Here is a 26,079-nt window from a genome sequence, read left to right on the forward strand (position 1 = left end):
AACGTGTATGAAATGAAATCTTGTAAAATAAAAATTGTAATTTTCTATTTCTGTCTGTGTTTATTGCACACATTTATGAAAGATTTGTAATCCACGTTCCATGAACTTTTTTTCTCCTTGCGTTTTGCACTGATTGAGAATTACAGCTGCTGTGAATTATGAGATTAGTCAGGTTTATATGGGTGGGAGAAATATTGCAGGGAAAATAAATCTGCTGTCGAGCTCCATACCTCAATCCATGAAGCCCGGATTAATTTGGTTTAATTCCATTTTATTTCAATTTTTCGGGAGAATTATTGTGATATATCTCCTGTGACACTGGAACAGCATCCTGTCTGTAAAATGCAAAACCTCCAGTTTGCACTGCATAACCTGTGATATGTGTTTAAACCCCCTGTCCTACATGTTAGAGTAGCCTTAAAACAACCAAGATGAATATTGGTTTAGGGATGATTTACATGCCCTAAATTAAAATATAAGTTATAAAAGTCAAATTCATAATCGAGGCTATCAAATGTTAAACTATGAGGACAACGTGTTAGCATAGTTTTGCATTTTTTTTACATTTTAATAGTTTGAGGGGGAACTCGTTTATTACAGCCTATTATATCTGAACACATGAGGTACTCCTGACAGTCACTTTGTTGAAGTTAAATGTGTAATTATACATCTGAACTTTAGAAGCATATAAAACAGCAATAAAAAAATTAACCTCTATTTCCGGGTCATCTTACTAAATCTTTAATGATTTCTCTGTGATCCCTGTGGCTTTACAATCCCTCTCAGTAACTTGTGGCTGAAACTTCTCCATCACCTGTTAACATGATATCATATCTGCCGTGTATGAGTCAGGTTGACTAATGTGCAGAAGATAGGGAGGTTGGATTTATTTCTGTGAACTAGAAGAGCATTTGTGCATTGTTTGTATCTTGGAATAAAAAAGAGGTCTGGTAAAAGCATGTCTCTATAGTTCCTCTGTATCCACTGAACACAGGGAAAAGCCAAAGAGGAGCCAGTAGCGCGAGCTATAATTGAAGGGAATTAAACATGGATGGGAGCTGCGTTACTGGGTGGATTTTCACCCATTTCCAGAGAGAGAGAGAGAGACATATTTGGATTCAACAAGGTGCAAACATGAACAGTACTTATGAAGACTGTGACATTTAAACTGTGCTCAAGGGTGCTAGGGGGCTCAAGGTATCCCAAGAAAGGATCTCCCACACTCCACATTGATATTGAGTTCTGACCATCTGAATATCACAGCAGAAATAAACTACATGTGGTCTTGAGCTACTCCTCATTGCCTTGTAATTCTGTAGAAAATATGAGACTTAATGGAAACATAAATGGAAATACAGTATTTATGGGAAAAATCACTTGTACAATTGAGGCCATTTCTGACAAGGCTTTGGAGAAAATTAGATGCTTCAGCTCATGGTTGAATGCATCTCTGAGGTGCTGTGCCTTTTTAATACTATATAAGCACAAATGATGCATTTTTATGACAAGTTGTTGCTAATAACGTGCCTAAAGCAGGGGTGTCCAACTCCAGGCCTCAAGGGCCGGGAACATCAAGACATGTTGAGGAGGTGATTTAGCCATTTAAATTAGCTGTGTTGGATCAAGGACACATCTAAAACCTGCAGGACACCGGCCCTTGAGGCCTGAGTTGGACACCCCTGGCCTAAAGATACAATTTAAAATGGATTCTTTTCCAAGTTGTCGTCTGTCTGTAAACGTGACATTTTTTTATGGTTAAGTGAATCATAGTTAAAGTAGATCAAAAGCATTCCTCTGAAAATGGTCAGGTACAAGGACTGGACTGAAAATGAGTAAAAGCAGCCAATGTCTGAGGAAAAACTTTAAAAGATCTTCAGAAAACCTGGAGAACTATTGCTCCAGACATTTTGCCTCAAGACTTTTGTACGGTACTGTACCTGGACCAGCCCATCTGGCACCAACAACAATGCCAAAGTTCCTTAAACTACGTTTCTTCCTAGTTCGGATGCTTGGTTTGTAATTTCATAGTTTTCAGTTAAATAATTCTGCAACTGAGGCGGCAACACTGGGACTGTTTGTTTATTCCTGGCAGAACAAGCAAAATTTATGGTCGAAACCACATACTAAACCATTTGAGGAAAAAAAATGCTAAATTCAATCCACAAAACTAGAAATATTGGCAGTTAAATGGATACGCTCATTAGTATCAAGCAGGATATAAATTCACACATTCGCCATGTGTATCTGTCCACCCACTCCAATAACTTTGATACTGGGCTAGTAAGTCAGGCAAAAAGATAAAAGATTTTTAGGAAATGTTTGATACTTTGATGTAGCCCTCTTAGCAGGTTGACCACATCCACTTCAAATGAGGTCAGAAGAACTGTCACACTTCCGTGCTGCTTTCGTGTGAATGCGCCGAGTTTTCAGTTTGGCGACATGATAAATCACCTCTGACACGAGGTTGTTGTTGAGGGACTAGGGATGCTTGAACATCTATGACACCTAGCGCACACCTCGTACATGGTAATACGTTTCATATTGCATGTAGTTGTTGCAAAACGTCTTTTTTTGTCTTCAGTTGCTTTTGCAGTTTTCAGCCATTGTACTTTAAGTCATCCAGAAAAATGTACTGGATTTTTTTTTTTTTTACCAGAATTGTTCTTCATAATGCTAAATTATGAGGCTTTTTCTGATAAAGAGCACATCTGGGGGAGCACGTGAGTTGTTTCGCTATGGCACACGAAGTTGTTATAACTCAAATAGCCCAAGAATTCACAGCCTTTACAAGTATTCAAGTCTGCAGACATTTACATGGCAGACGTGAGTGGGAAGTGAGCTTTGTGCGTTCTAATCATGATATACTACATCAACATGGTGTTTAATTTACAGGTGTTCTCTAACCACATAGTTAGTGCAAGAATTTACACGTTAACTCTGTGTACATCAGTTAATAACAGTCGAGGCCTTAGGAAGTCCACATGTCTGTACAAAACACAGTGCCCTCAACCAAACAGGAAATCCGTGATTTTCCACTTTACAGATTTCATCATTTTCAGGCTTTCTATCTTAATGACATCCTCCATATTTGGTCAGTTTAGTCTAAAGACCTCGGGGAAGCTAAATTGCGAGTTTCTGAGTTTTCATTGAAAGGCGTGTCGATGGAACAGTGGTGAATTATGGTGTTTTGTCACGAAACCTTAACGTGTAATTAACCAGACTTGTAGCATGGAATTAAAACTTCTAGCATGAGGCCACACTCAAAAAAAACAAAACAAAAAAACATCCCTGACCCTCAGTAAACATGAAGCAATATTTTAAAAAAGGCGACTGAAATATGAAATGAAAGATTTATTTTTTCAAATAATTGATCACTAAGGAAAATGTGCTTGGTGTAAACTGAATGTGCACCTGTCAAGTGAATTTCAAATAACCAGATTCCATTAAATGCAACATTTTATATTGTACTTATGAAACAATATTACACACATTTTTTTTTAGCGCATATGGATGTGTGGATTTCGATTCAGACCCTCCTCTGTACTGGTGACTAAAACCTACAGATCATGATGATGCAAACGTTTTTCATGCTATGTTTAATAGCATCGCCATCATGTGTCATTACGTACAATACAACTTGAAGATCACAGTGATCCTCATGCCCGAAACACATTTATTACAATTTTCCAAATTTAAGGACTAGCATGGTTGTGTGTTGTTCCTACACAGAAAACACTGAGTCATAATAGACAAAGACCTTCTTTGTAATGAAGTTACACTGTGTGCTTCTCAGGCATAGTGTCATCACCACAGGGCTATGGGTGGTTGGTATTTTTTGGTGGACCGCATGCAAGTATATGTCGTAAGTATGATATAAGCAGTCTGAAGCCATTTAGTTTTGATCATTAGTTCACCCATTGTGACATTTTAGCTCTTTATGGAGAAGAACCAAAATGCAGACACAACCTAAATGACATAAATAACAAAGTACATAAACAAAAATAACCCTTTAATGACTGATTTCCCCCTAAAAAGAAAAGAAAAAATAGGAGAGGATAACAAATAGAAGTAAACACGGAAGATAAAAGGAATGTGTTAAGACAAGGAAGGATTGGATCAGATCAGGGAACTCCTCCTTAGTTTGAATGCTGGTCTCAGCTGTGTCTTCAAAGTTATACACAAAAATGCAAAATTAGCAAATATATGTTGACACTATTACTGTCTATATCGTTACAATGGTAGTCAGTTATGTCTGTAATGTTATTAGTTGCTATAAACACAGTGGTTTTGTTAAACGGTGCTCAGGTAGACTATAAGCTGACACAGTGAACTACCTGACATAGACAAATTTCTCTATCTTTAGACCTTTTCCCTATTTCTTATGTTATTGTATGCAGGGATAGAAAATATTGTTTGATCAGCAAAGTTTCACAGGAAACATGGACAATGAGCCAAAATATTTGGGGAAATCAACCCACAGGTTTCTGGGAGGAAACAAGTGAGAGCTGATGGAGCTCCATTTAACTGATGTGTAGCCAGCGGCGGTGAGTTCGGAGTACAGGTAACCCCGGGATTCCAGAATACCCCAGAAAGGAGCGCCTTGAGAACGCCACGGTTTCTAGGGGAACGATGCAGAACGAGCTCATGAGATACTTGTTTTCTCTCGTGAGGGAGGACGTCTTCAGCCCAGAGCAGAGCAGGGCTGTTGTGTCAGTCCAGACAGATGAGATCATGGATATTGCCACACAGTACCTGCTTGTGCTTGCGCTGTGTTATGTTGATTGTGAAGGGGAGAATTTTGAGCTCATCCCTCTGTAGTCACCTACAGCTGATTCCATTGCTACAGTGCTAACGGGCTCCATACCGCCATCCTTCTGAGAATAAGAACAATGTGCTCACCTGTGTACCTACAAGGACACTGAGAATTCTGCAGAAATTATTGAAATGTATTTTCCTTAAGCCTTTGAATTAAAACAGAAAGACATTGTCTTTTAGATATACTTATTATATTATTCAATCTTTAATTTTATTTCAGCAGACAGCTAAAATGCAAAGACATTTCCAAACAACCTACTGCAGTAAACACACTCACCGTCGTGCCCAAAGCTTGCTGACACATGCAGAACTTCAAGCTGCTGGACAGCATTGTCTCGTTTCTTCTTTCCTATTGGGCAGCTCCCTTTGGATGAGGGTAAGCCTCTGTTTAGCAGCACGTCTCAGGCATACCTGCTCGACAAGGACCTCACGTTGACCTGAAAGCACCTGCCATTGTAGAGACACGTGACAAAGCAATTCAGCAACTGTGCCCAAGTTTAAAAGGTCTTTTTTTTTTCTTTTTGGATATTCTGAAGTATTACTAATATGAAGCATTTAACACTATGTCCCAAATTTTGTTAAAACTATCACAAATAAATAGAAATGAATTTCTATTTAACACATTTGATATCAAAAAGCAGTAAAATGGTCAGGGATGGCCTGATCACATCACTGGTGTTATTGGACAAGAGTACTGGACAGGTCACCAGCCTATCACAGGGTAACTAAAGCTTAGTTAAAAACCTACTGTCTTGACTCGGAGTGATTGCAGTCATCTCCATCTTAACATCGCAAAAACCAATGAGATGGTTTTAGACTTCAGGTGAGGTTGGAGGAGGACCCAACCAACACCTATAACCACCATTAATGTGGTGTTCAGCCACAGATACCTTGATGTGCAGTTGCACATTAAGTTGGACTGGAAGAGCCATATGGAAGCAGTGTACACTGAGGGACAAAGACGATTTAATTTCCTAAGGAGGTTAACATCTGTCAACCTTTGCTCCACAGTGTCAACCACATGGTGGTGATTTGTTTGATGCTGTGGCCTGCTGGGGAGAAAGGGGTCCACACAGCACACAGGAACAGAGTAAACAAACTTATCAAGCAGGTCGGCTCTGTGCTCGGGTCTGAACTTGAGAAAGTCCAGCAGGTGGCAGAGAGAAGGATGCTCTCGAAGCTGAAAGCAGTTACCATCAACCCTGCCCACCCTCTTCATGCTCCGGAGGTTATCGACAGTAGCATCTTCACTCAAACACTGATTGCACCAAAGTGCAAGCCTGAGCATCTCAGGAGGTCCTTTTTACCCGCTGCTACAGGACTGTTTAATGCACAGTAATGATAAGATGATCTGCATGTTTGCATATTTGCACATTGGTTATTGGCCAATTTAATTATTTTTATGTTATTAACTGTATTTGGAATTGATATTGTTTAGCTGTTTGGGATGCGTCGACTGTATTAAAGCTGCAGTGGCAATGCAATTTCCTGTGTGAGCACCAGGTTTTATCTCCCAAATAAAATAAATTCCACATGTTATACTACCATTGAGGTCTGGATTGAAAATTGAAAAATATGCCATTCTCTTGAAATAGCGCTGCACAACGCACATTAAATCAGTTTACACAACAATACAAAGAACAAAAAACAAAACATGAGCAAGTCTATCAGCAGTAGGCAGTTTAAATGTTAGTGCAGGTGTGTCAAGGAAGCGAAAACATAAACTACAGAATTATTTTTTGGCTTAAAATTGTAGAAATTACTTTTTAAATGTTAGCCAAAGGCCACAATATAATGCCTGTTTTATTAAGTCAAAGCACTGTGAAGCAGACGTTTAATTAAATTGAATCCATTCATAAATTTTAGAACTGAGCTAACCTTTTTCTCTTCTCTCTCACATTTGCTGAAAGCAAAGAGATTTGAGGGGCATTGCTTTTTACACCAAATGAAATGAGCGTCTCGTTAAAAAGCAGTCACTGCTGCTGTAAAGTGAGGTGAAACGGGAGATGAATTGACAAAAGTGTCTGGTTACAAAGGATTCAGTAGCTTAAGTCAAGTCAGAAGGGATTTTGAGTCCATCCCAGGTCACTCTGTTCACACAAAACACTAGAAATGAGCTGCCAACGGTGGCTGGGCTTTCCCTAAGACACAAGAAGAGGAGCTTGGTCATTCGTGCGCCGGGGGCTCGGGGGGTGTCAGAGTAGAGCCACTACTCCTTCCACATCAAAAGGAGCTAGTTGAGATGGCTCAGACATGTGACTGGGAATGGATGATGGATATTTTGACTACATGATTAATTTGGCTGAAAGAATGAACTTTTATTATATTACCTGTATTTTAGTGTAACTCAACAAAAGCAGTTTAAAAGAGCAATTACACATTTTCTGGTTAATTCATGTGATATTAACATATTTCATTTTTAAATATCTTTAGTATACAGGTGGAATTATTTCTCAGATTTTGTTTTAATAATTGACAGCTGATATTTAACATTATTGTTCTTTTCCAAATTAATGCCAATTCTTTGATAATCATGTAGCTCGTGATATCAAGTGGCCTGGGATGAATTATCGTTTCACTCCCTACGTTGATTTTATTTATGAGCTTTCAGAAATTAATGAGTCAAAGCATATAGCCTCTGTTGCTCTACACAAATAATTTCCCCAACAAGTGACCAAAATAATTTTTAAAAATCTATTATCAGTGCTTAAAAACTCATGAAATTTTGCACATCTATCTGAAGTGGTGACAGTTTAATTACTGATCTTGCATGTTGGTATGGCGATGTGGTTCTAACGATGCAATTTTGAGGGATGCTTTTGCCATTTTCAGGTGTTGTATTGTATTTTAATGAACTCTTTCTAGGGCTTATTCTTTTGGAGTTTCTTGATCCACTGGCAATCTGCTATCCTGCCTTTTGAGTTATGATAGCTGGGATAGGCCCCAGCTACCCTGCAACCCTGAATTGTATAAGCAGAAGAAAATCATTGGCTGAATGGATGGATGGGTTTCCTTGACGAGGAATGTCATTGTGTTATTGTAGATCTGCAGGGTTAGCAGCAACGTGAGGTATAATTAGTGGGTATTCCCCTGATACCTAGTGGGGCTAAAAAGCCATATTGGTGCACCAATCAATAAGAGTCTAGGGCTAAAAACACACCCACATGAAAACCCACAACCACAGCACGTGATTACACATTGCAGATTTTCAAATGTAGTTTACTTGCTGCAAGGTTTTGCTCATTTCTTACAACTTTTTTTTTTTTTTAAAAAATAGAAGCTTAATTTTACTTTAGAAATTACTCGTTTGTTTAGCTTAAGTCAGTTCATCTAAATTAATCATAACCTTTGTTATTGTTTCCGCGATCACATTCAAATGCTAAAATACTACCCGACGACCAATTTCTGCAAACAAGCCATTTTAAATATCATCGCAAACAAAAGCACAATACAAAAAAAGGGAGACCATAAACTCCATAAATTCTTCACTCAGTGTTCAGCAGCAGAGCCCGACCCTCTCCCCTCAATCCCCCCGCCAGGGTTAGGTTAATACACCCGTCAAAAGGAAAGGGCTTAAATACATTAACTGGGTGAAACCCATCTGTCAGCCACAGCGGGGGCTGCTGGGGACGGTGACATGTGGACGATGCGTCCGTGGCCCTTTAAGAAACTCCATGTTTTCTCTAGGCTACATGATGCGTCAACACAAAAAGCGGATGATGCTGTTATGTAAAAACATGCCAAAGTGAGCCGTAGTTTGCAGGATTTCTGCGGAGTGCCGAGTGCGCCTCGCTCCGTCTTATTGACCTCTGCTTTAGTTCTAAGTTTACCGAGTGGCGATTTTTACGCGTAGAGCGTGGAGCGGCGCAGATCGGAGCAGGAGAGAGGAGAAGAAGAAAAAAGGCTTCAGCCGATCAACTCAACATGAGTCGCCCTCCGCACGGTTTTCCTCCTTCACTTGCGGGAAGCGTACACCTGACGCATCACTCTCTCTTGCCGTGGAACTGATCTTCCTCTCCAACATACCGACTCCCGCTGGGTTATTTTCCACTTTGCGAAACGGTAAGACGCGAAAGCGTTTCAACTCTTATCGCATTCGAGGCAAAACTGAAAGTGTCAGGCAGGACAGGATCGAGAGAGAGGAGGCAGCTCGGGTTGGAATAATCTGTCAGCTATTGACAGATAGCAGATCCTTCTTGTTGCCGGGGATCTGTAAAACCCTCGGAGGTAACTTTCGGAGACATCTGTTGTCAGTGGTGTCACTTGTGCAGGTGGCAAAGCTGCCTCTTTTTTTAATCGGCCAAACACTGGGTAGCAAGGCTCGATCGGCTGAGACTCCCAGCTCGTGATCGCAGAAAATGTCACGCAAGCAGCTTCTGTTAGAGTCAAGTTTGAGGCTCGGCTCTGTGTTGGAGTTTGTATTTGTGGGTTTGTAAGAGCAGGGGGGACGTGGAGATCCTCTTGGAACATGTAAGGGGTTGGTTTTTTTTTGTTTTTCTAAAGACACGGCTAAAGCATGCCGATTAGTCGAATCTGAGGGGTTTATTAATCTTTTATACACTTTCAAGCTAATGATGCCACCAAAGTAGTAGTGGTAGTAGTGGCGTTTTGGACGGTTTAAACGTTGATTTACTCAGAAAGATAAACAAACTGATGTTAGAGTTTTATGTGGTTTAATCCATCTGCTCCAAACAGTTGAAAGTTCTCTGCAGGTTACTTATTTAACAGCTGTAGTTTCTATAGAAGATTATTAATGCTTTGTTCGCCTACTTGTGTGCCTTTTCACTGCGGTTTTGGCACTTTTACTCAGGTAAAACATCTGAATACGTCTTGCATTACCGCTGGTTTGACAGAATAAGCAATCTGAAGGTTTAACTTGGACTGTTTTGCACTTTTCCCTGACATTTCATAGACTAAACAATCAGTAAGTCAAGGAAATGAAATGCCATAATCTGGGAAGAATCATCTCCTGCTGTTAAAGGCCACTGGAAAGTGCAGGCTTTTCATATGACATGAGCTTTATAACACAAGTTGCCTGGTGAGTTCCTGGGCATAATAGTGTTTGTAAAGGCCCTTGTGAGCAGAAGAGCCTGACAATAGAACGCCAGCTTTGGAGGTCGTGGTAGATTTGTGTCTGGTCGGTTCTCCAGCATTACCTTGACAGGCTTGCCATAGCAGCATGTTGAATAGCGTTGCGCTGCCCACACGTGAGCCATAAAGCTGGATATCAATCCAGGACTTAATCCCATTATTGCTGAAGAACTGCCCTGATGTGGCCACGGAGGAAAGACGCACTGACCTCCCAGATGTCCCAGAGGAGACGAATACCTCCAGCCTGCAGTCGGGACACATGTGGTCAGAAGAAGAAGGAGGAGGAGGAGGAGGAGGAGAGGGCAGAAATGAAAAGAATAGCTGTTAGCAGACTAACTGAAACAGTGGCTGTGTTGTCGCCCTGTTATCATCTTTAAAAATATATTTCACTTGTTGAAAAGATCATCTGAAAGTGAAACAATTTCCGCCTACAGCTGCGTAGGAAAAGCACACTGACAAGTCCCAATTTTCCAAAACATCACTGTGTGGTTGTCATCACACTGTAATTCCCCACAGAGTGATGTTAAATATTGTCTAATAGAAACACCACTTTGGGCTGTTTTTTGGGGTTTTTTTGTAACAGTTTAGTTTTTTAATTTGCTTTTTAATCTAATATCTGTTGTTACATTTTCAAGATTTGTTTTCTAGCAGAGAAACTTGTATTTCTAAAGAATTTTTTAGGGAGAACATTAGAGAAATCCATTTCCTATATGTACTTACTTATTCACTAAGTGAAGAACACAAGTCGTTTCTTCATGATCACAGTGCTGTCCAAACCAGCTGAGTTTAAAGAGCACTTTATGTTAAAAATAATCATGCGCTTCATGCGCTGAGCTCAGTAAGTGAGCTTTTTTGTTTCTAATACCAAACTTACTTCTTATAATGCCCTAAAATTAACTTTACATAAAGCAAGAACCAGATATGTTTTCATATAATACATCTAAAGGAACCAGCTGACACACAGAGCTACCTGGGAGCTTTATCCTTAAACCCTGACCCAGCAAAGTTACGAAACCTCAGAGCAGGTGCCCACTGTCCTCTGCAGGTAACCCAGCCTCAGCTGAGATGTGGGTGTATGATGGGATTCCAAAGAAATGCACGTGGAACAGAAAGTAACATCATTATTTTATTTTGTACAAAGCCACAGGTTAGTTGGCCTTATTGGGAAGAAAATAGGGCAAATAGTGAAGTTTAACCCCCAACCACAGCGTTGCACATAGCCAGGCTGACCTGTAATTATGTCTTTATTGACATTATAATGAGGTCAATTGCTGCGATCGTAGATTTCAGCTGTTACTTGACTAAATGCCATCATAACCACAAAAGAAGTGCTTGTTACAGGTTAACATACAATTTACAGAACTTTGCACCTTTTTTTTTTAAATGTTTTCCAATGCTAATGAGTTTCCTTCTTATCCCTGTTCACTGGTATGAATATTTCTCTGTACTGAATGAGCAGCGAACCTCGGGATTAGCAAAGCTGCTCTGTAGCCCTTAGTTGTCTAAAAGCCATTAGCCAGCCCATACTGCTCTGCGCTCTCTTTCCCCGACTCACGCTGGCTCAGTTCCAAGACACAGCTGTGAAAATTACAGGCCTGCTTCATGGAAACATAGAAGAAGAGGAGGCAGGGCTGGTGTGGACGGGAGGAGAAGTGGAGCAGAGATCCACAGACTGCTGTCAGCTGTCCACTGGTCCACAGCTGCAGTGGAGATTTTAGAGATGGGGTCTCACTCACTTCTACTTCTGACACACACTGGGATTGTTTACATGTGTGTGTGTGTGTGTGTGTGTGTGTGTGGGTTTTGATGGAGGCATTACAGTAAATCCTGTTTGGCCGCGACTAAACAGAACAGAAGTCCTCCCTGTGACTGACAAACGTCAGGCTCCTTCAGCGAAAAGCACATGGCACCAAGCGTCCTTCAGTTTGGCAGATGCTAAAAGCATGACTGAGACCCTGGCAGGTGGGCAGGCGGGCACCCCCACCCCCTCCTCACTCACTCCTCAGCTCCTCAGGCCTCCTCTATCAGAGAGTCATTGTTCATGATGATGATGACAATCTCTCACTGTCTCCATTCACCGTGCTATCTCAATCCATCACTCTCTTGTCTCTTGCCTCCTCCCTCCATCGCTGTCTCACACACATTCTCTTAAATATCCCCCCCCCCCTCTTGTTTTCCCCTGCTCTCTCACAAAGTCTGTGTCAAACGCCTGTATCTCTGAAGAGCTGTCAGGCAAAGAAAAACAGGAAGCTGAATGTGAAAGGAAAAAAAGCCTCTCTGACTTCTACTGAGTTTGACTTTTCTTCTGCTCAGTGAGATGTAAGAGGTGAGATTCTCTCCTCTCCTCTCCTCTCCTCTCCTCTCCTCTCCTCTCCTCTCCTCTCCTCTCCTCTCCTCTCCTCTCCTCTCCTCTCCTCTCCTCTCTGTTGCTTCACTTCGATCTTCATCAGTATCTCTCCATCTACTTCTCTTTTTTTCCCCTCTCTCCTCCCCTTTTGTTAGTCAGGCAGCCTGGCATCTTGCCCCGTCTCTTTGAAGCAGAACAGTAGAAGCAGATAATTACACTTCCTGTCCTGTATCTGCTCTGTGTTGCTCAACTGTCATCTTTACATCGGTAGGCTACACGTTGAAGACGATAAACAGCTTACAACCAGTTTTGAGCTCGAAGCGCTGCTCTGTGTGCATGACACATTCTCTTTTGAAGCTGCGTTTTGCCTCTGCACGTGTGCAATTAAGATGATTTTTGTCTATCATGTTTATCAGTTTCTTGGCTGTTTTTAAAAAGCTTCATTGACTGCTCCGTGTATCCCCCCCGCCTGCGTCAGACTGAATTGTGCACCCTGTCTTCCTATTTCTAACAGAAATGGTCAGATTAAGTTAAAATTGAGTTTAAGATTAGACTTTAAAATCTTTCCTAACACATGCAAACTCAATCACATGATAACCAGCTATTTGTCACATTGCTGCTATCAGCCAAGACTGACACAAACACTTCTCTCGCACACACGCTCCCTTTAGAAAGCCCCTGGTAAACAAACAGTCTGCAGCCAAACAATGACAGGTTGTTAAAGTGGTTAGAGAGATATGCCCTGCTGAAAAAGTCCATTTTGTTTTAATGACAGGAGACTGGTGTACACGGCACTTCCTCTTCTGTTCTTAAACTGACTCTTCCCATTCATTAGCACTGCTGGTACTTTTTTATTTTAATCTCTAGGGTGTCACCCAGCTGTTTTATGTGGAGCTTTGTGCGGTTGTATGTGATTTTCATTACATCATTGTTGCATTCAGGCTTTGCTGGTGTGTGTAACAGTCACATTATCTGCTGTGGGTATCACTGTCAGGCTCAGAGCTGCTGTGCAGCCAAAACACTGTAGGGAAAATGACAAACTGACCATTAGTCTCAAATCAGCCACTTGTAGCTAGCCTGAGAGTGAGGACACCTCGGCTAAGAGTCATAAGAGCTGCAGCGAATAATACCACAAGCAGGTTTTGAGCAACAGTAGAAACTGTATTTGCATCAGCTCCACTGGTACACGATGTTTCAGTCAGTTTGAGCAGGCAAAGCGAGTTGTGGACACAAAACCAGCATTGCGTAGTCAGGCAGCTGGGCAAAGGGCACATGACCGATCTGAATCAAATGCCCCCCCACGGACTGTGTTGAACCCATGTGGTGACATAATAGGTTGAGTGCATAGTTCAACTCAAAAGGCCTAAATCGTACATTTCTGTATCCTGTTTTTTTGCTGCAAGTTTATTCTTAAAGATCTGACCTGAAGGTATTATTTGTGCCTGTGTCACTGTTGTTAGGCAGTGCATTCACATCTAAGTGTGGCTTCCTAACTGCGCTGGCCTTGCCTTGCCAGTCCGCCACAGCAAAGCTTGAAATGTGAAAATCTTCCACAGCCCACCCAAACCTTTAGTCACAACCAACTCAAGTGATTTTATTTTTAAATTCCCAAAGTATTTGATCATATAGAATTTATAACTTAAAACTTTTAATTATGATTAAATATTCAGTTAAGAGTTTTCTAACTGAATGTTTTAGTGTGTTGTGTGTGTTTATGAGAAATGACCTCTCAGCCCACCTGCAGTACCTTCGCTGCATGATGTCTCATCAGGGCTTCACTCCCTGAACATATTGATGCCTGTCACAAATATTTAGTCTCCTGGTGTAGTGATGTTTTAGTTTGGGGATTTAAAAAAAAAAAAAAAATCACATTTGGGTTGCTTCACACTGGTTATATAAAAATATGGCTGTAGGACTGAAGGTGTTGGCTCACAGTTAGTGGGACATGATTGAAAATCTCATAACAATTATTCCAGTCATTAACTAGCTCTTTAAAGCAGCCATAATTAATATTTTTGTTGTAACAACAACAAGTGGCTCAAATGACTGTGTGCAGCCTAACTGCACTGGGACATTATTCTTAGTTTCTAGTATTTATCTGCTAGAAAATGACTCCTCTGAGGACTTGTTGGAGACCAGAAAAGAACAAATAAATGATTTTTTTGTTTGTTTCAGGCCAGTTTTTTTTTTAGAACTGACTAAAAACTCATCTCCAGTGAATGAGTGCTCTGTAAGTACTTTGTGTCTGCTGAGGGTATAAATAAACATTTGGCATGAAAAAAAAAACCCCAGTTTGAATTCCAAACTCTTCTTTAAAGAGTTGCTTCAGTTCATTGAGGTTTGTTGGCATTGGTATATCTTTGTTGTCATTTGGCATTATATAAGTACAATTGAACTGATTCATACGCAGCTCTATTAAGATCCTGTCAAAGCATTTCAGTTGGGCTGAAGTTTGGACTTTCATTGGGCCATTGCAACATCTTGATTATTTAAAGGAGCCGGTCTACAAGAGAATGGCTGTTGGCCTCACATTTGACTCTGTAAATACTTTGGTATACGGAACCATTCAAGGTCAATTCAAAGACTGCGAGATAACCAAGTCCTGCGACTGCAAAACGAGCCTAAACCATCACCACTCCACCACCACCATAGTTTTATGAGGTGTTCGTGCTGATATGCTGCGTTAGGTTTTCATCAAACGTGCTGTGCAATCTTCCGCTTACTGGCAAATGCCTTTAATGTTTTCTACTTGTGAATAATCTTTTGTTTCACTTCAAATTGTTTGTAAATGGTTTTACATCCATTCCCAGATTAACTTTAGATCATCAATCGATCAACGTCTTAACGAGGAGACATTAGCCTTTCCAATCTTAGTGAAGCTGACTGACTTTCTGTTGCTGAAAGCACCAGACCTGCAAACTGCCAGAACATCTGCTTTCATAGAGTTGTTCACTTGCTGATGATCAGTTAAATAAGTGCATTTGATTAAGAGTCTGGATGCTACTTATCCAATAATTCCTACAAAAGCAGGAAGGGTGTACTTAGTTTCCACAAACTGCTTCTTCTTTATTTTGCTAAATAAGTAATGACACGGTGTAGTATGTCATGTTGTGGTTCATCTGAGGTTGAGTTTACATCATTTCAGATCCTGCTAAGGACCAAATGATATTTTTTTTTAATTATCTCCTAATATATAAAAGCCTTGTAGTGGAAAAGGACGTACTTCCTCTTTCACATTACAAACGTCTCTTCTGGTAAAATGTTTTGGTGGGTTTGTTTTGTTTTGCTTCTCCTGAAATGATTGAGATGTTTGCTGTATGTCTATAGATCAGCACTGAGCGGGTAAGTGAGTGCATCCTGCATGTAGGAAGCATTTAGCCCTCTAAGTTGTTGCCCTGCACCTCTCCGCAGTGTGTTGCAGCGTGTTTATTGCAGCGCAGGTCACCTCTCAGCAGTCCATTCTCCCTCAGCTCCCCCCGGTGCTCACGCCTCATTAGCTCAACACACTCAGGTCCTTTGCAGCTGTTAATTACACACTGTAAAGCTGATATCAGCGAGGACAGCATTTATCCCAGTTAAGCTTGATTCTGACTTGTCAGTAACTTGACAACATGGTGGCTTTCCAATCAGGCTGTTGTGGAAAAACAAAATTGAACCGTCCGTTAAGCTTTTCTTTAACTTGAACGCCCACTGAGTGAGTCCAGCAGCCGTCAGTGATAGTCCGTAATTTGTGTGTATCGCAACGGGCCGATCTTATCTGTGTTAAGAGGTAATAAATGATGAGCAGCAAATGATCAGTCATGTTTAGATTGAATGTCTCATTCAGAGCAGAGGATACAGTAAATTAGCCTAATTAAGAGGGATACATGCTTCTATTTTTTTGATGTTATTCATGAGAAAAGCATTACTAACCTACTACATTAGGCATTAACATGATGAATTTATAGCTCATTGCATATTCGTCATTACATAATATATCGTATTATTTAGTGTTTTTCCTGGGGCTCTATGTAAATGTTATCAATGTTGATTAAAATGTCTCTTCTTCTCTAACGAGATCTGTTCAGATGACTTATTTTGTCAACACATGGATGGAAGTTGTGATATTTTGTAGCTTTTACTTAAATGAATACAGTTTAACATGAATGCATTTAATGCAATTCATCTTTGTGCTTCTTTACAGATAAACTGTGCTTCATATAAAGTCACAGCCACTTTATTAGGCACATCTTGCTCTTGCTGGGTTTTGCATTTTGAACTGCTTTAATTCTTTGTGGTACAGATTGAACAAGGTGCTGGAAACATTCCTGAGAGATTTGGGTCCATATTGTTGCTGTAGATTTGTCGGCTACATATCCAGGACGCAAATTTCCTGTTTCCCCCACATCTCAAAGGTGCTCTATTAGACGGAGAGCTGCTGGTTTTGAAGGCCGCTTGAATACAGTGAACTCATTGTTATATTCATATATTCACATTTGTGACATGGTGTGTCATCCTGCTGGAAGTGGCAAACAGACGATGGGTACACTGTGGTCATAAAGGGATGGGCATGGCCATCAACGATACTGCTCGCTGTGGTGTCAGTACCAACTGACGGGGCCCAAAGTGTAACAGGAAAATGTCCCCTACATCATTACACCACCAGCATCGGCCTAAGTTTTGAAACAAGGCAGGATGAAGCCATGCTTTTATGTTATTTACTTCTAATTCGACCTTAACATTTTAATGAAAGAGAAATCAAGACTCATGAGACAGGAAACATATTTCCGGTCTTCTGCTGTCTAATTTTGACATTTCCTGTTCTTAGCTGACAGGAGTGGCACCTGGTGTGGTCTTCTGCTGCTGTAGCCCACGTGATGCGTTCAGAGATGTTTGTCTGCACACTTTGGTTGTATTATAAATGATTTGAGTTAGAATCAGATTCATCTTCATTTGGTTAAGTTTGTTTACACAAACAAAGTTCTTTGCTCTCTGCATAAGAAAATAAATATTTTAAAAACAGACATTTTTTAATAAGCAGATATAAATGGAGACCATAAATACGAAGAGTAGATGAAAAGTAAGAAAAATACAAGTTACAAATTCTTAATCTATACAAACTATAACAAATTACAGCTGGGCCTGAATGATGGATATAAATAGGCTGAACATAAAGCAACGTGGACGAACCCTAGACATTTATTTTAATAGTGCACGCTGTTACTTTCCTACCAGTTGAAGCAGTCTGACTCTCCTCTGTCCTCTGGCATCAACACAGCATTTTCACCCAGAGAACTGCTACTCACTGAATGTTTTCTCTTTTCCTGAAGTTCTCTCTAAACTCTAGAGATGGTTACGTGAGAAAATCCCAGGAGATGAACAGTTTTGTGAAATACTTAAACCAGACAACCAACAACCATTCCACACTCAGACTGACTTAAATCACTTTTATTCCCCATTCTAAAGCTTGGCTAGAAGTTTGTCATCTTCAGGTCATCTCAAACAAATCTGTATGACTAAACACGGTGAGTTGCTGCCATGTGATTGGCTGATTCGATATTTGCATTAACAAGCAGTTGAACTGAATGTATCCCTATTTTATTATTAAAAGAAAACCAGAACACAATCCAACCTATAGCAGGGCTGCATGTCAGAATATTCCTATGCCTTTTGCACCCAAGAAAGTTTTAGTTACTGTAGTTTTATTTTGTTTTATACGCAATGAGTTGTTAAAGCTATTGTAATAAGCATTCTTCTGTATTTGAACAAAGGCTTGTTAAAAATTCAATGAATAGTACCTATTGGCATTATGTGCCTGTATAGAAGCTGTGGGAACATTAAGATGAAACATTTAGATGGACGTATACTTGTATTTTCAGCTGGTTTTAAAACAATTATTCAAATAGTCGTTTGAAACTTGAAATCCTTTATATAGTAAACTACACAAAGGATTTAGTTTGTAGTTGAATTGGGTGATGATATGGTCTTTATGGCTAGAATATTTTAATATTCCACATCTTTTATTCATGCCCACTTGCTTTTATTATGTTTAACTTACGCTTTTTGTGGATGTGCGGCTTCAAGTTGACCATCTAATGGCTGAAAGTCAGTCAGGTTTCAGTACATTCACTCTTGCTTTGCAGCCAATGAGGCAGAGGGAAAACTTACTTATCAATAACTCTATTTATTTATTTTTGGGACATAAAATAGAGCTGGTTTCATTTGGTACAAATGCATCATAAAACAGACCGACGTTTGGGAAATGGGGAAATTGCACTTGTCTTTGGCGCATATGCACAGAAGATTTAAAGAATTAAAAAGCAAAGAAAAACCACGAGGAAGTGTGGAAAAAACTGTCACGATGACACCGTTTAGTCCCTGTAGGAATATTACAGTAACGTGACCGTGATTTTACACGGGGATGTCCCGGTGCAACGGCGAATGCGAATGCAGGCAGCGCATGAATATTATCTCCAGCTTGCCACTTCGGAAGTAGGTCACCGCTCACCGATTTGTTCACCATGTCTCCAGCTACTGTGGGCTGTTTGGTCCACGGATCGCTCCCCGGGTCCGCAGCTCTACCGAGTAGAAACTGATCATCGGGAAAAGAAACAAACATCACGGACGGGAGATTTTTATTGTTATTATTTTATTTAATTTTTTTCAAATTGAGTGGGTGATTATTTCCAACGGGACACGCGAGGTAATGGTGAATCGCTGCTGTGTTTCAGTCACAGTTGGAGATGACAGGGTCGGTGGTTAGGCTGCTTCTAACAACTCGGCTGTAATACGAGCCTCCTAATGATACTGATATTAACTAGCAGCTCCGAAAAAGCCCGATTGAGTGAGGATGGTCGGGTGTTTTCCACTCGTTTCCCCGCTGAGGATCTCTCCTTTTATTTCCTACTTCTCATATCGCAGCCTGCACTCCTGCTACGGCATGCTGTCAGATTAACACTGTCCACCACCACCACCACCGTGGCCAACTACGATCTTCAAGAGGCGAGTCATTTGTATGTATTTTCTTTATTTTGTTGAACAGTGTGATTATAACGTTAATCGTTTTTTCCTACCCAATATATTCGCGAAACAGTAGTGGATGTGGGTGTTTGTGTAACTGCTGGAGCCCGAACCTGCGTGTAGGAGAAGCGAGGTGTTGGTGTTGGTGGTGGTGGAGGAGGATGGTTAGCGTTTGTTTGGTGGTGTAAGACTGTGGAACTGCTGATTTGCTCCAGGAAAGTGGACTTGGTTATATGCACTATCTGAAGCACAGCAGCTTAGGTCCCCGAGAGCTCCAGCCTCGGGGCTGTTTCCCTCATGATGACAGCGCTACACCATGTCCTTCTTCTGAATGAGCCTGTGAGACAGCCAGGCAGAGCCGCCTCCTCCTCCTCCTAATCCTGTATCTATCGGACTTCTGATGTAGATGAAACTACAGTCTCTTAATGTGCCATCGGCAGGGAGAGAGTCAAATCAATGGCAAGTAGGTCTGATGTGTGAACTATGCTCCATTTACTTTAAAATGCGTAAGATTCACACAGTAGAGCTGCACTGGCATTTGATCATCTGCCGACTAATCTCAGGGTCAAAAGGGAGTCTCAAGATATTTAAAAGGATTTAAAAGGAAAAAAATGACTATATTTTTACTCACTTTTGCTTTATGTTTTCTTTTTCTTGATATTTCTTCACTGCATCAACCAAAGTACTTGATGAAGTACTTGAATAATTCAGTTTTAGTACTTTACATTTAAATATTGAGTTTTTTCCTTTCCTACATTTATTTGGTTGGCGATTTGTGTGCAAATTAAGGTTTTTCTACACAGTAATACTAACAGCTTCTATTGTGTGACGTGTTCCTGCAGGACAAACTGCCTAAAAGCAGATAAATGTGTTGAATCCCAGCAGCAGGTAAATGCAGCTTAGATGTTGGAAGATTAGTAGTAAAACACAGCACTAAACAATATATTATGAATGCACCCTTTTACTTTTGAAACTTCATACTGCAAGATACTAGTTTTAATAGTGTTACTTATGTAACACTTGGAAAGAAGGACTTTAAAATGAATAAATGTTAACATTGCAGCATTTTCAGCTTTTTTAATACTATAAAAATGAAATAGCGTATACTGTATATTCACACTGACACTGTATTCTATAGGTTTGCACATTGAAAATAGTCACCGCCAAAAAAAGGATTACTTAAAATCATCAAATCCTCCTTTTTTGGGCTAAGGAGTCCTTAAAAAAGCATTATAACTGTATAAGAATATAACAGTGTAATACAATATAGCATATGTATCATATGTATCACATTAAGGAGGTTTTAAAAGATGAAATACTTTGTAAATGCAGTATGTCGTGGAAAGAGCCTTTAATTCTCAGCTATGGGATACATTTATTTAAAAAACGACAACAAAGGTAATGAGAAAAGCAAAGAAGGCAAAAATGGATTTCCGCCTTTAGTCACTCGATGGCCTTTGACCTCTTTGGATTCATCTGTTAAATCCTTGACCTTTCAAAGTAAACAGATTTAGTCACAGAGATTTGTACTCGGCATGTCTACTGTTGTCTTAAAGTCAGATAGTGGAGAAAAAGGTTTCCTGTGTAAAATAAAGATAAACAGGGTTTAAACATCCTTCACTGTATATTAAGACTCAGTGTTCTCTGTGAATGGGTTATATGGACACGGGGGATGTTAGAAAAAAAACATAAACTGTTGCTAACAGGGATTTTCAAGACTTATGTTTAATGTTCCCTCAAAGAGTCGTAATACAAATGTTAATATTTTCAAACTGTGTGTGTATGTGTGTGTGGGTGGCTTTATGCAGCCTACTGGCATTGCTGCTGTGCATAAGGCGGTGTGAGCAAAGCTCATCTAAACTGGCAACGTGTTTTAGTTAGATTTTCGCAACAGCACGAAAGAAAAGTGACCGTAATACTCTGGCATTAATTCCCTCTGCTGAAAGGCCGCGTTCTTTGTTGTGGTCAGCGTGGCGATGCTTTAGCCAGGGGAAACGATGATGCTCTTCAATGAGCTCCTGTCCTTCCACTGTGCACGCTTGTCTTATTCAAATGAAGTAACTTGATTTGATATCCACAGACAGAAACTCAATGTGAGGCTTTCTCCCTCATGGATTGCATTTCACGGTTCACCGACTCATCCGCCAATAAGGGCCGTAAGACCGAGCTATGAGATGGTTTCAAAAACGTCCGGGCGGAGTTGTCCGCTCCGGATCTAAGTGGGTTTACAGTGGTTCGCCTGGTTAAGCCCGAGTATGTTCCGTGTCGTTATTCATTTTAATGCACTGTGGCTTATAAAAAATTGTACTCAGGTTTTAGCGCAGAAAGTCTTGCACATATTTTATATTAGCAGACGGGGGGGAAATGACTGGAAAAGCAGAATAAAACTATTCACACTATAATTAAAGAACTCCAAAAGGAGCTACACAAGGTTTTGGTTTAATCAACCTTTCATTAAGTGGGACCTGAGAGCAAGCTGACATAGTAAAAAAATGCACTTTGTTGCACACTTGCTGATAAGGTCAACTCGTGTAAATACTAGAGTGCCTTATGGTTTTTTAAAATATTATTTTACACCATTTATTGTGGGCAATACAGCCTTAAAATGATATTAAAATATTTCAAGATGATGTGCAATGATATTTCTCATGACATAGAAAAAATAGCAAGCTACATTTCAGTGATGCTTGCAGTCAGTGTAAGTAAATAGGGGGATTTTCCTTTTTTTCCAGTGAGCTGCTGTCACTGATGGCACACCTTCTAAATCAAAGTGTGAATCTACTGAAACAAGGTGCCAGCAGAAGCAGCATCAGCAGTATAGTGTGATAGTAGTGGCACAGCAGTATATCCAGTGACATGGCAGAAGTCAAATGTAAGCACAAAAGTGTCCCAGCTAGCTTTTGCCTGGAATTTTTAAGTAAAAATATAGAATAACTGCTTAAAACTTTAGTATATTAAGTTAACCTTAACTTTTTAACCAGCTGCTTAAAGCACTGATTTTCCACCGTGTAACCACATCAGTAATTTCCATCCACCGTTTGCTCTTCCTGCCATATGGAGTGCAACTAGCAGCCGGCGATGCTTGGTTTGAGTCATTTGTTTACTTTTGGGTTGCACATCACCAGCTGCTAGTATCTACTCCTTTGTAGCCCGGTTATAGTTGACGATGTTTTCAGCCTCGAGTGGAAAACTAGTTTGTTGTTTCCACCTTCGGCAGGAACAGTGTTCTTGTTTATTTTGCAAAGCATCGTGCTTTGTTGGAGGTTGCTAAAGTAGCTCGCCTTTTTTAGGTGCATGCCTGGGTTTGTCTCATTATTATGCACACTAAGAACGTGTGGCGTTGCTATAACAGCAATATCACAATGTCGTGGACGATGTTATACGGCACAGCCCTATATGTAGTTTTTTTTTTTTAGACTTGCGCTGCCTAATTGTAAAATTTTAAAAATTTAAATCCATAATTAAAGGTGAATTTCAAAGAGACAGCTCATAGCGTGCAGTGTATGAGATCCTTGTTTTGTTTCTCATAACCCTCTCCGGCGCACACACGCATACACTCTCCTTGAATGCCCCCATCGCAGCCATTAAAGCCCTGTTGGAACTCCTAAGTGGTTCACTTTAAAAACAGGACAACGGGCAAAAAAGATTACAGCATGATGTGATGCGCTTTGATTTATAGAAAGCCAACATGAGTACAGATAATAAACATCACTTACTGTGGGCTTGTAAGAGCGTCTCACAATACCATCAGCTCCAATCAGTTGTTGTCAATGGTAGCCTTTAGAAAGATGGCAGGCGGTTGTTGCTCGGTGTTCAAAGTGTGAAAGGTTTTTTGTTTTTTCTGGTGATTTATAGGATTTTTTTTTTCATTAAAGTAAATGAGATAATATGCATATTTCAAATTATTATTAATGTCTCAACAGGGGCATTCTGGACGTAAAAATCCCACTCATATTCTCCATAGAGAGTTTGATGATGAGCCATAATGTTTTAACCATCTAAAGCAGACTTACTGCGACCCAAGACATTGTTAAACGATGGCATGTGCTCCTATCCGGTCGTTAAGTGATGACGTGACGAATCCTACTTCCGGGCCTAAAGTAGTCTGCGTTTAATATGGCTTTTGTGTTGTTAACATGTTTAATGTTTTGTATTTTCTTCTATTTGATCTCAAAAAGCTCCTAAAACAGTCAGTGATCACTGTTGACCTCCCTCGGCTTTTATTACTGCTAATCATTTATTTAAGCTCAGTTTTTAAAACCTTAGGATGTAACTACAGCCCAGCCCACGCAGCAGTATATGAATGACTAACCTCGTATTGTGGCTGCATTATCTCAGTTGTTCTCTGGCTGAAGTTTGGTCCTTTTACAGCATCCTGCCATGCGATTACATTTGTTCCTGACCACCGAGAACACTCACGTTAACTTTTATCGAGTGGAAAAAAAGTTAGCTTGTTTATATTATGCTAACATAGCTGTGTCGCTAGCGGTCACGTAGCACATCATTATATACCAGCTAGCCCAACTTCAGTAACCCTACAAACGTCACTGCTGTTTAGTTTTCTGTCTTCATTTATGCTGGAAGTGATAGCAGAGCTGTACGTTTTAATTTGTTTCCAAAACCCCGCAGTCAGGACATGCTATATTGTATTTAGATAGAAGCTAGCGAGCTAACTCCCTGCTAACTTCTAACTCCATTAAATGTCATAAATTCCGTTTTCATGGATGCCTGGATGTTAAACTCAATTGTTACACCTGGTAGAGCAGAACGCTGATCATTTTATTAAAGATGAAAGACTTTAGACAGTTTTTCAACTCTCAGTAATGCCATAGTGATCGTTTGATATATGGACCTGCAGCGGAGTTTAGGCCCAGACACGGCTAGTGACGTCAGACTTAACGACCGGATAGAAACCATCAGTCTACATGAACCTTTTTTAACAAGAATACATTTGTTCATGTAAAGAACTACTCTACCTACAACCCTTAATTTAAATGACCTGTGAAAATGTTTCGACCCACTAATGTTAAGACATTCGAGGTGTGAATAATTATACATGCACAGTACAAAATAATTTATTTAAATAACTATTAACATACAACACTGTTAATAACCATATAAATACTACAGTAAAAATTCAAAGCATTACATTTGAGAAGAAGAAAGGAAGTTGCGAAGTCGCTGTGGAATCTGGGATTTGTAGTTGTGTATGACATGAGTAGTTCCTTCAACATTAAAAGTAATTGTGCACATTTTTTGTCATTTTCCTTTATTTCTTTTGCCCATATGTCTGTGCCTAAGATCGTAAAAAACAACTTATGCCACATTTACTCTATTTATATGTATATACCCTAAATCTGAAACCTAGCAGTGTTTTGAAGTGAAGAGTTTTTTAGACTCACATTAAATACTGAACAGACCTTTACTAGTGTGTAAATGAAATAGCCTTCCATGATTGGCTGAAATATAGTGATTGAAATGTAGTATCGTTAGCCTCTTAACTCATATCATACACTTACACTGAATCTATTAATAAGAAGCGTGCTCAGAACTTGATCATTTGTGTATGTTTGTGAAAGCTCAGGGATTTTCTCACTGGAGAGTCACTTATAATAAAAGGACCCATGTTGACTTACTCCTTGGAGGTCAAGTAGCATAATTGTGTTCCACGGCTGCAGCAAGAAGCACGATCCATCTCCTTCTGCTGCACACACGAGTGTCATTACATAAAGGTCGCCGGAGTTGAGTCATCAGGATATCTAAAAGCTTTTCCTAAGTGAGGTGTTTTTTCCCGTTGAGGGAGCAGAAAGCCGTGAGTTACGGAGGGCCGTAAGTCTTGTTATGCATCGTTTGTTCTAAAGTTGCTGGAGCTGCTTTGGTATCAGCCTGTTGACATGGAAACTGAAGAGGCTATTGTGTGACAAGTGTTTCTGCCACCAGTTTTTTTCCCTTTCTTTTCTTTTTTTGTAGAATCGGGATCGATTCATGAGTCATTTGTTCGTGGTACTGTTTGTTTTGTGCCTCTAAGTGTCAGACAATCATTGCTTAATTTCATATCTTACAGTGAATTGAAAGAGTTTGTTGTGTCGTTGACACTATAAATGAGAATATGAGAAGCGAGTGTCTGAGCATCCATCGTATCAAATATTAAATGCATCACTCAAATGCCTCACCTTTTTCTGGTTTTTGGCTTCTGTGTCTTAGCAGTGAGTGGGTGCTTGCAACCCAACAGGCTCTCAGTGACTTGCTTGAGTCATTAATCTGCTTCAATGTGACTTCAAGGCAAAATGGTCTTTTAATACGAAGGATCAAAAGCCAACAGTTCTCTTTTAAAACTCGAATCAAAATAAAAACCGAAACGTGGAAGCTACAGCACATTAAACTAAACATACACTGATCAGCTACAACATTAAAAGAACTTGTGGAATATTGTGCAAGCCTCCCTCGTGCGGCTAAAACAGCTCAGACCCATCAGGGCATGGACACACGGGTCCTCTGGGAGCATCCAGTGCATTCTCATCCCAGGGCATCAAATGCTGCCATTCAGTTAGATGCAGTGGGGCCACAGTGATACGAACAAGGTGCCCTTTAGCACTGGTGCCTGAACACAACAGCCACAGCAGTATTGGATCCAGAGAGATAACGGCCTTCCTTTAAACAGTCCAGATCAGATCAGAATGCTGGAGGGGGAGGCAGTGGAAGAAGAAGGCACTGGTTTGTCTGCCAAGAGACCGCAGTTCAAATCATATTTGTGAGCTTTGTGTTTTGCACAGCTTGCTGCTTGTTTAGGTTAAGCAAAAACGGCTTTTACTGCACTGCGGCTCAGA

The 26,079-nt window shown here is 40.2% G+C and overlaps 1 protein-coding gene across 1 annotated transcript in view; it reads left to right on the forward strand.

Annotated features, from left to right (window-relative positions):
* The first annotated feature begins 8,527 nt into the window (after positions 1-8,527).
* bahd1 (bromo adjacent homology domain containing 1) overlaps positions 8,528-26,079 on the forward strand; it is a 34,983-nt gene continuing 17,431 nt past the window's right edge. The window contains exon 1 of the mRNA XM_085342880.1: positions 8,528-8,877. The gene's annotated coding sequence lies outside the window, so the exon portion shown is untranslated. The remainder of the gene's footprint in view (positions 8,878-26,079) is intronic.

The sequence above is a fragment of the Diplotaxodon limnothrissa genome, linkage group LG19 (assembly GCF_057381915.1).
Source record: "Diplotaxodon limnothrissa isolate DT_005_m linkage group LG19, D_limnothrissa_male_GT1.1, whole genome shotgun sequence".
NCBI lineage: Eukaryota > Metazoa > Chordata > Actinopteri > Cichliformes > Cichlidae > Diplotaxodon > Diplotaxodon limnothrissa.